We start from the raw sequence: 11447 nt of genomic DNA, 5'->3' as shown, positions 1-11447 counted from the left end.
CAAGTCTCCAGTCTTCTGGAACCTCTTCAGTTGACCAGGAACACTGATAGACGATGGAAAGGATCTCTTCAGGCCCCATGGACTGGTGGCAGTCCAGGTGGAAAAGTAGGTCTGTTTCTACCTGAATTGTAGGAGATTTATGCCTGCTCCCCATCTGAGTCAGGGAGTAGAGTACCCTGAGATAACTGGTCTGACTTTTAAAGCCAGACATAAAGAAGGCATTGAGAACCTCAGCCTTTTCCTTACCTTCGGTGGTCATATTTCCAGACGCATCCAGTAAAGATTGCAGATTCCCCTTGGTATCCTCTTACTTTGAATATATTTGTAAAAGAGTTTCTTGATCTCTTTTACCTCAGTGGCCAAGTTGAGTTCAAGTTTGGCTTTTGCCTTTCTGATTTTCTCCCTGCATATCCTAACAACTTATCTCTGTCTTAAGACTGTTCGCTAACATCTACCGCAGTGTGGCCATCTCTGTGAATATAAAGGAAATGTGGAGAAGGCTGCTATATGCTGTGTGTTGGGGTGCCAGTTTCACAATTTTTTTGTCAATTCAGTTTTCTGTCATAACTCTGAAGCATTCCTGTGCTGTGGTTCTTCAGCTGATCAAAGTCAGTGCCTCTTCCCTGACTGTGCTAGGTGCAGAGGGCCCTCAGCACCTGTGAAATGTGCCAGAAAATTCTGTCTTTGCCATGCTTTGGGAGAGAGAGGGTCGTTTTTGGTAATTTTGGTTCTTACCTGTTATAAACACAGTTTTAAACTAGAAGAGGGGAGATTATGAATTGATCCTAGGAAGAGATTCTTCTTTATGATGGCATTGAGGCATTGGCACAGGTTGCCCAGAGGATGTTTAGCTTGGACAAGAGAAGGATTCAGGGAGACCTCATTGTAGCCTTCCAGTAGTTGAAAGGAATGTATAAACAGGAAGGGGAATGACTGTTTACAAGGTGGATAGTGATAGGACAAGGGGGAATAGCCTTAAACTAATACAGGGGGGGTTTAGGTTAGATATTAGGAGGAAGTTTTTCACACAGAGGGTGGTGACACAGTGGAACAGGTTGCCCAAGGAGGCTGTGGATGCCCCATCCCTGGAGGCATTCAAAGCCAGGCTGTATGTGGCTTTGGGCAGCCTGGTCTGGTGGCTGGCGACCCTGCACACAATAGGGGGGTTGAAGCTGGATGATCATTATGGTCCTTTTCAACCCAGGCCATACTGTGATTTTGTGATTCTATGATGCCTTTAAATAACAGCTATGGCAAATGCCAGTTCTTTTGGCAGCTACAGGTAGAAAGAAATTGGGACTTACTGTTGTGTAGCAATATACAATTAGTTTTAGCCACAGTAGATGGATAAGTTCATTTTATTTCCCAGACACTGGGCAGACATCTCAATTTCCTTCTAAACTGGCATCTTTCACCGATATAAAATCTCAGCCTACCAACAAGAGGATTTCCTTAAATAATTATTCCAATATGAAGTGATCACCAAAACAAGGGGTCACCTTCATGTCAGTGTGTATGCGCACCCTAATACTGCTATGTGCCTAACCCTGATGGACTTATGGTAAGATTCAAGAGGCTCCTTTTCTGTTCACTTCCTTGTCTTTTCTGCAGTAAATTCATTTTCTGGAGCACTGGTCAGGGCATCTAAGATTGGGGCCAAAAATGTAACTGCTTTTAACCAACACACATATCTGCTGAAACTTTGCTTCTCATAGGGGACAAAAAAATCTCATGGATACTGGGAATTGCAGTGCCACACTGGTGGTTATTTTGAATTTGTTTAAAAAAATATCATTGATTTAATATGCTTTTAGATACTGAGATTCAGTGTTCCAGAATCAGGTTTGCCGTGAATTAAAGAGTAACATTTTTGTTCTCTGTGAGGGTTTGTGCAGTCCTGTTGCAGAACCACATTATTACATTAAAGGAGTGCTTTGCTCAGGGGAAAATACCGTTAAGTCACAGATGTAAAGATCTGAATGCTTCCAAATAATTCACACACAGCTACTCCTGACTTTAAAACCATATGCTTAGGAATAGACACATAGGAGCAAGGACACTGAACACAAAGCTAGGCTTCAGCACCTGGCAGCAGAGAGCCACAGCACAAGGCCTGGACTGCCCTGCAGCAGGTAAGGGTCCCCGACCCAGAGCAGTGTGGCCTCCCTGGACACTTCCTAATACTCCACAGACTCCTTGTGGAAGGAATTGTATTGAGAAGCCTCTGCACAGAACAACAGGGAATCACAGAATCGTGGAATACTCAAAGCCTATGTCTGAAAGCATTGTCCAAATGCTCCTTGAAGTCTGGCAGCCTGAAGCCATGCCCACTGTCCTCTGGTGAAAAACCTACTCCTGAAACCCAGATTGAACTGTGATGACAGTGAATTTGGGGCACCAAACTGCAGTGGTAGTGAGCACTGCACTGTGGAGAGATGACATGGGAACATGGGTAGTGGAGAAAGAAGCAGTAAAGCTAAATGGAGTACAGCCACTTCTAAAGTGAAGCCCAGTGTGCAGGAGGGAAGAGATATTTTCTACAGAATAATTAATTCTCTACCAGAAAAAGGAAACAATCAATAGCTGCTCAGTAAAGTGACTGCTAGTTTATACCAAGATGCTCTGGTTTCCTCCCACTTATTTACACATTTAAACACAATTACTAAAATCTTCCGTAATAGAGCTGATTTAATGCTCACTAGCAAGACCTCCAGCAGCTGTGAAGACATAAGCTGGCTGGCTGCATTACATATTACGATGGCATATAATTTTTTTTTTTTTTTGTAGTACCCTTTTTCATACAGCTTAGCATCCCGTTATTCTTTGTGTTATCCAAGCAGTGATTTCCAGCCTCCTGAAGCCCTTCGCCGTTTTGTGTAACAAAACACAGTTTGCTGTGTCTTCGCAAAGAATCCTTTGTTTTCAGCAGTACACACATACTTGTGGACAGAAAAACTCTGCTTTAAAATCTCTCCTATTAGCAAAAAGTGTTTCTGTCTGCTCGCTACCCAGCTGTAGCTGCAGTGCCACCAGAGCTGAGCTGCCCACCACAGCCCCTCTGCCATGTCACGTCATCACTGGCAGAAATCCATGCTGGCTCCTCATGCCCCAGGCTCAACATTCTCACTCAGGCAGCACTGCTGGTGAGTGTTGTCTCCAGGCCAGATCTGCTTCCTCCCATTATGTGAGAGGAACGTACAAACTGGTACACTTAATTCCCCCTTGAAGGAGAAAGCACAGAGCTGGAGCAGCTGCAAGTACATCCCAGCAAAGCTGAAGAAAAAACAAAGCAGGGGAACTGCTGTCAGCAAATTGGTATGCTTTAAGCTGTGTTTGTAACAGAAAGCATATGATCAGGAATGCGTCTCATCTGAGGGTATGAGCTATCTTGCACACAGACTCATTATAGGCTGCTTTCCTCTAAGCAAGAGACCCTCAGAAAAACAGACGGTGCTCCTTGCCTAGCTTCACAGACAGGCACAGTTTTAGCTTAATCTGAGATTCAATTCTTACAGTTAAATGCTAGAATCAGTTAGATCCTAAGCATCTGCTGCCCAGGTGCAATACATGGGACACAGCCCAGCTTTTTGCATGGGGACCTCTAGTGCTACCCAGGGAAAAGCCATCAGTATGGGAAGGACTAAAGTGGGAGTGGTGGAAGGGGACATGCTTTATGTGATTCAGTCTAGATTGGCTGTGAAACAGAACAGGATGAAACGCAAACAAGTAGAGCAAGAACACACCTACATGACTGCCCGTGCAATGTTGCTGCTCTAAAAGACAGCATTCACCTCCAAAGAGATTCAACAATGCCACAACATTTCTGCCATGTTCCCCATGTGTCAGACTCTGCTAACCAAAAGAGTGTTTAAAGAGCAAAATGGTGATCTCACCAGATTTTAAGGTGCTGATAGTCAGACCTGTACAGATGTAAAAAAAACTGGTAATAAATCACTTCAAGTGAGGATTTTAGTAAGTTATAATATATTTGGATTTTTTTTTTCTTTTTCCTTACTTTTATTTACTACAAAACTAATCAGTATCCACAACACCTTCCTCCAAGGAAATTAACATAGGTACACCTCAAGTTGGGAGAATTTTGAGAAAAATAAACAGTACAAAAGTTTCTGCATTTAGTTTTTTCTGATAGAATTTCACCAGATTCTACTAGAATTTATCGAAATAAATTTTGTGTGTTTCACTCCAGGAGGTTTTTACATAATTGACAAATATTTGAAACTAATGCTACTGCTTCTATCAGGCTAATGAAGCCACCCTTTCATAGATACAACAGTCTCAGTTACTGGCACCAGTAGCAAGAAATAAACCATGTGAAGCCACTCTAACTTCTTAATCTAAAGCCTCACTCAATTCAGCAGGTCTTGGATTAGCAACAAGTGACCATATAGCCTCAGCTGCAGGATGAGGGCTCTTCTCTCTGCCATTTTTTAGGTTATATGTTAGGCTTTTGATTTGCTGTTGCATTTTCACAATGAAGGACAAAGCTGTGTGAGGGCCACCAATGTTCAAAGGCATGTTCTTGTTTATATTGCTTAAACAGACTGCAACAGCTGTAGGAAGCTGTCCTCAGTGAGCAAATGAAAAATAAGGCAGGAAAAGTAACTGTTTTTACAGATATCTGATGATATTTGCAAAGTATGGAACATCTCATATGCTGGATAGCTTTCACAGTACTGACTAAGAACAATACTTAATTTAGGTGTCTTGTGTAAGAGTCTCATTCAGCTTTGGGTTCTTTCCATGATGCAGCAAAAGAAATAAAAAAGCACGCAGACTTTTTTTGCTGGCCTTTGCAGAAAAACCTAGTGAAACAAAGAATAACTCTTTTATAAAAAGATGGGATCCCTTACTACATTTGTGAGTGTAACTGCATTACAAGAATATTTTACAATTACAATTGCAGTATATCAGCATGCATTTGATAGATTTCCCAACTCCTCTACATTCAGAAGGTGCTGCCTGATCTGTAATTCAGGTGACAACATTGTACCCGTAGAGAGGATGTGAGGAAGCAGGCGAAGTATAGAGGAATGGGACTCCTTGGGCTCATGTCTTCAGTGAGGTAGGCTTTTAAGAAACTGCATGCACTGGACTTTTCCAGTGTAATTTTTCTTGTTAATATCTATTAACCACATTTGGCTTCTTCTGTCTTACTGTGGAATTTGAAATGTTGCTTTTTTTTTTTTTCTTTTTAGGTTTACAAACTAATTTTGAACTACTATTCAATGGAGAAACTACACATATTTGAAAAACATATTTATTGTTACAAGAATTAGATTTAAAGCAATAGTGTACAGAGTGAAGAAAAAAGGAGTAGAACAGGGCTGTAAAAGATATTTCTAGAATTTGAGAGGTACATTTCTGGTAGAAGTTAACCTTACCAAGACAGGAACAAAATTTTAATCTCTCTTTCAGTCCCATCCCATCACCGTATCAATGGCTGGTCATCTTCCAGAGATTATTCCATCTTCTAATTAATCTCCCCACTCTACCATCCAGCTAATTTTATGTAACTTTCTCAAGTGGTGTAGAAGTTAAAACAAAATCTTAAGTACAGAATAAAGTTTCATCAATTCCTGTCAAATTGTATTGTAAGGACTACCTAGAGCCACAATAGAGTGTGTGTTTGTGTGTATAAAGCCAGTTGGTGTCTCTCTGCATTTTTACCTGTTCTTGGTTACAGTGAGCCTCTGGAAAACAAATACAGAAAGGTAAATGTTTCTGTCAGCTGATTGTTTTAGCAGTTACTTAATCCTTCTTTTGATGTCTTGGGTCAAGGAAATCCTACACCACCGAGGTTTAGTAGGAGATAGATTAAATGAATTTCTCTGTGATCTTTCCTGTAACGGAAAGAGCAGTGAAAGTTATTATTCCGTAAAAATAAAGCAGTATCTCTGTATTCCTTATTTTGAAATGTTATTTTTTTAGGTTACTAGCAGAGCATAACTGTGGTTGCAACATTAACAAAGCTGAATTTGTATTTTAAATGCACTGTTTCCCGCTACATCTTCTGCGATAGAACTGTGAGCATTGGGAAGGGAGATTTCCTTACAGGTACCACAACAATGTTCGGAGAAGACACAGAAGAGCCAAAGAACAAGCAATTTCCCCAGTTATTAGCAGGTTACTCTGAAAATAATGCTGGAGGCGTTATCAGGGTAATGCTGTGCAATATTATACATGTTCACATACCTCTTGTCACAAGCCAATAGTTTTCTAAACAGTACTGAGGTAGCTTTTCCACCTTAAGAGTATGGTGTTTAACGTCAGGACAGCATAATGTACACTAACTTGATTTTATAGAGAAAACAATAACAACATTTTTCAAAGGCTCTTAGAAAAGGCACATCTATATTTTTCTTAATTTTAATTTTAATTTTTATTATATATATATTTTTTTGCTTTAGGGCTCGACTCCTGTTCCTGCTGAACTGAGCCAGTATGTAAAATCAGAACTGATATCAGCTCAGTAGGCACCGGAGGACGGGTCCATCCATGCTCGGGACAACAGCAGCAGCCGTAAGTGGCAGCTCCAGTCGGAAACAACCATTTCCTGCAAACGATACACAGTACTAAGCTACAGCTGCAGAGAAAACACGGGAGTATACACTGAAGAAGAGCCTACAAAACAAAGCTTTACAGATAATTCCAGTTTAACATCACAAACACTAATTTCCTCTGACCTTTAGAAAAGCTCTGTAACCATGTTACTGTAGGAAATACCCTATTTTTGCAGTCAGACAGAAGGAGTGCTGTTTATTTTCAACTAAAAAAGAATGTCTTTGGTCCTCTCCAACTGCCTCTGCCTCTTAGCCACTCCACACTGTATTTGGCACACCAGCACTAATTGCAAAGCTGCCCGTCAAGTAGCAAATGGTCTCCACCCTGCGCAGGCTGACACTTAAGAAACATCCTCATCTCACCTTCTCTTCAGGTGCAGAACTTAGCCACTGTGAACAAAGAGGGAAACAATCACTGTTCACCAATCAGCTAAGCTCTGCACCTCACCAGAGAGGTCTCCATCTCAGTACCACTAATTATCAGATGAGATTCTTCCATGATGCGTCTGCTCCTTTCCTCTTTGGACTTTTTTGTTTAATGGATGGAGAGGATGCCACAGTGTACGTGTTATCAGATAGTTACAGTCATTTTCAGAGTAGCAGCTGTGGTCATGGCTATGTGGTAATCCCTGGCAATGTGATTTTAATCTTAACTCACAAATCATCATGCCAGGAACCCAAACAGCCACAACATTAAAAGAAGCCTGTGCAGTCACACAGACACATTCCTAGTGGCACTTTAGCTTTTATTTTATAGCTCACTATGCATTTCTAATCTGTCTAAAAAGTCAAACAGCAATTCTAGACTATTGTGCATAGCTAATATATAATGTTCCTGTGCTAGACAGATACTTACCACCAGAAGTTGTAGAAAAGTTTATGTCACTATTTAGAGAAATATAGAAAGATGGTGCCAAGTATTGTAGTACCAGAACAAACTGCATCTTCCTATTCCTGGCATCTACCAGATTGTAAAATGTTGTATGTAACTCCAATTACTGTGCGCCCCTGATAACTGGGAGACCATGTAAGCGAGTCCCGTAGGTCTATTTATTTAGAAGGCAATCTTCTCCTCATAACTGCTACCCTTGCACTCTTCAGTCTCCACCACATTTCCCACAAAGGTTTTCAAACAGACATATTGCTTGCCTATACAGAACATGTATAGACAGACATGTACAGAACTGTTTATAAACAAACTTGTATTCATGGCATCTGCTGTACTTCACAAAAATAAATGCAACGAATTCAAGTGGAACTTACATTCAAGTAATGCCACATGTACAGGCTTGAATAGGAGGAAAAAAGTAATCAAGATTCCTACTAAGTACCAATTAGAAAAAAATGGTTTTGCTAAATTAGAAGCCTTAATTCTGAAACCAAAGTCAAGGCAATCAGTCTGTCAGGTGAGCTATATCATGAAGCAAAAATGTGAGGTATACTGGAAGAGATATTCACTAATCCTATTTGGCTTCGTGTTTAATATGTGTACAAACACTGAGAAGCAATTCAAATAGACTGACAGATAGTGAATATCTTTGCAAATAATAATTTATAACCTCCTTCTACAGCAATCTTTATTTTGTGAATATTTGTTGCAATTTTGCTTCTTTACTGAATTTTCTATATTAATTTCAGAAACAAATTAGATTCTGTATGACATTAACCAGCATCTTTATGCTAAGGCTACTCTTATCTTATAACCAGTCTCCAAACACCTGACTACACTCTACATGGTTGTGAAGAACAAATTGTGCACTTCAAACCAAATCTGAATCATGTGAGAACAACTTCCATTTGGGGCTCACATTCTTTTCAAAGACCTGTACTACCTGTACAATCAGCATGTGCTTTCTCATACAGTATGCTGTAGACAGAGTTAAGAATACAGAATAGAAAACAATTGTAGGTGGAACCTGGCCTTTCCTGGCCATTCTGACTTACAACTGCCCTTCGTATATCCAGCACAAAGTTTACAGCAAAGCATTTCCATGCTCTCCAGCAAGTGCCTATACATCTAACTCACACTCCAGCAGCTGAGCTTAAAAAAAAAAAAAAAAAATTAATTAATAAAAAGAAGATATTCAAACAAGAGTTACTTCTTGAGCTAAGCAGCCACAAGTTCTGTGGTATGCCAAGGTTTACTATGTTTTGTGAGCTCTGCATATTCTTCCTTTTTGAGGCAGATCAACATGTTTAATTTAAAAAGAAAATTCACCTCTTCAAAATAACATCTCTGCCACCACTTCGGCTGAGGACATATCCATTTGTTCTTGTGCTGCAGCAAAGCATTTGTATGCAAGTTCTTGTTGTTTGGCATCTTCATTCACCATTAATTCACCATAGAGATACACACCCATTGCCTGAAAGAAGAACATAACATACGGTCATCCTGTTATGACTAGTTGGATGGTTTTCATTTTGTTGGCCTCCAAATACTCATTTAATTCAAAAACACCACAAAAAAGGCCTTATATTCTATAGCATAACTTTCCCCAGAATGCAGTTTTTCGCTAGCTCTCTGTGGCCTAAAATTGCCTATGTGTTGTGTTGAGAGTGAAAAAAACAATATTAATTTAAGAAATGTCATGACAAGAAAGTGTTTTCTCACCCATTTTTCTTGCCACTTTTGAAGTTGAAATCTGTTTTCTTTTAACCACTACCTGAAATATTTCCAAATGCCCCTTAGGAAACCAGCTTGTCCTTCCTTTAACAGGATACACATTTTCTTTCCAACTGAGACGTTTCCACGTACACTAATAAAGGGCACATCAGCTGGAACACCCACTCCAGAATTCCCACCTGGCAATTCTGTAACTCAAAATCAAGAATGTGTGGCCAGGTCTGTGTTTCAGACTTTCTTATTGACATCTGAGATGTGGCTGAACCTTCTGTCAGGATTATGTCTCTTAGTGCTCATCCTGAACAAAACCAGACAGCCGAACATGTGGGAGTAAGATGTGGGCCCCTTTGATAGCAGGTAGCAAAGCACTGGCTAATTTCATGGGAAATGCATCAGGCAAAGCTTTTTTTTCCCCCTCTCTCTCTTCTGAAGATAGAAGCTTTTAATCAAATTATAATTTGATTCAAGTATTAAACTGCACTTATCAAAACCGGATTACATGAAACATTAGCAGCATAGCACATTAGCTTCTACAGTTTTACTTAATGCTTGGACAGTTGCAAGAGAGGAAATAGAGGAATAATATTGAAAAACACAGTTTGTACTACTGTTTCTCACAATTTCTAAGATTGACTGGTGAGATTAAAAATTAAGCTTTAATAGTGAAATTTATAATCTAACACTGGCTGAAATCAAAGGGAGCAGTCTCGGTCAGACATAAGTCTGCCAGATGATGTGACAGTGCCCTAACCACACTGTCCTGCATCCTGAGACCTAAAGCTCTGATTTCCAGGATCTGCAGCTGGAGATCACACTGCCTTGGAGCTGGGTTTGGGTTGTTTTTATGGTGAATGTCAAAATGATGGAATTTTGTTTCAAATAGAAATTAGCTTTTTTACCCAGTATTAATATTTTTTCCCTAAACCTTAACATTAAAATGCAACAAACATTCTGATCTTTTGTAATCCTGGAGAGAATTCAATAGCCACATTTGCATTTTTCCCAGACTTAAAAAATAAAATATGTCCAAGTTTCTCATTATCAGGAAGGATATGCAATCACTCTGATTTGAGTTGTAACGATTCCAGAATCTGGTTGTGCCATAAACTGTTTCTACTGTTGGAATAAAGTCAGTGAAAGATATTGAAGATTACATGAAAAAAAATGCTGCAAAATTTCTTTCCCGGAAAACATTTGTACTTATTTATAACCATATTTGTTCCAAACATGAAGAAAATCAATATGTTTGTGTGAACTTGATGATGTTTTCCCCTTTCTGATGGTGCATATCTGCATCCTTCCATATGATTAAAATATGCTCAACAGCACAATATATATTGTTGTCATAAATGATGTTGTTATATCATTTTCCTAGCATCGCTTTTTCCTCTGGCTTGCATATAATGGAAGCAGTGGGAGAGAATATACCATATTTTACCAGCTACCGTAAGATTAGCATGCTTTAGTGGAGCTGATCACCACGTTGGTAGATTCCTTAAATTATAGAGCTTAAGGAAACGGAAAAACTGAATACTTATTCTGCATTTCAACTGTAGCAAGTAGATGCAATAAAACAAGCTTTTAGTGTCACACTACTGGTTTCAAGAAGGTGTGAAAGGTGATTATTTTGAAGATGTTGATTAAATCCAACTGACCTGATCTTCTCTGAGAAATTTCTCAATATCTCCATATCCAGACACATATTTGTGTTTAACAACAAGTTCACACCACCGATGACGAACCTATGGAAAGAGAAAAAAAAAAAAAAAAAAAAAGAAGAAAAACAAATTAAAAAAAAAAAAAGAAAAGAAATTTTATCTGTGTCGTTCTTGCATTTGGAACCCCACAAGACTAGAAAATGTACATCTAATTCTAGATTAGTGAAATAATCTGTATTTTAGCACCGACTTGAAGCATCTTCTTCTGTATACAAATCTGTATGAACTCAAAAAGCTAGGCTGTTCTACCACACAGAGGAACACCAGTTATTAACACACTGTAACGAACAGTATTAAAGTTTTCAAGGAAATCACAACTGAAATAAACTTATGTTTAAGTAGAACGAACATGCCTTTGAAAAGCACATACTTTTTGCTGTTTTTAACTTTCTGTTCTTTATCACTCCTGCAGCACAAGCATTACTTTTCATGGCTTCCTCAGCTGTATGCACTAATCAGTCTGAAGGCTTTTACTCTATTTCTGACTCAGCATTGAGCTCAAAGGAAAAAAACAAATACAAAAAA

The 11447-nt window shown here is 39.2% G+C and overlaps 1 long non-coding RNA gene across 2 annotated transcripts; it reads right to left on the bottom strand.

Annotated features, from left to right (window-relative positions):
• Window positions 1–5262: 5262 nt before the first annotated feature.
• On the bottom strand, window positions 5263–10942 carry LOC122193894. Of its 2 annotated transcripts, none has more exons than XR_006182998.1 (3): window positions 10860–10942; window positions 8800–8944; window positions 5263–8622 (listed from the first exon to the last, which is right to left on the bottom strand). It is a non-coding gene; the product is annotated as an uncharacterized LOC122193894 (long non-coding RNA). The 2 variants fall into 2 exon arrangements; XR_006182999.1 differs by having other exon boundaries at window positions 5263–6574.
• Window positions 10943–11447: the final 505 nt, after the last annotated feature.

This window comes from Lagopus leucura, unplaced genomic scaffold (assembly GCF_019238085.1).
Source record: "Lagopus leucura isolate 7727_CA_CO unplaced genomic scaffold, USGS_WTPT01 93-50_obj-0_obj, whole genome shotgun sequence".
Lineage (NCBI taxonomy): Eukaryota > Metazoa > Chordata > Aves > Galliformes > Phasianidae > Lagopus > Lagopus leucura.
The sequence above is the reverse complement of the archived record's forward strand: the minus strand, read 5'-3'. Positions and strand labels throughout refer to the sequence as shown.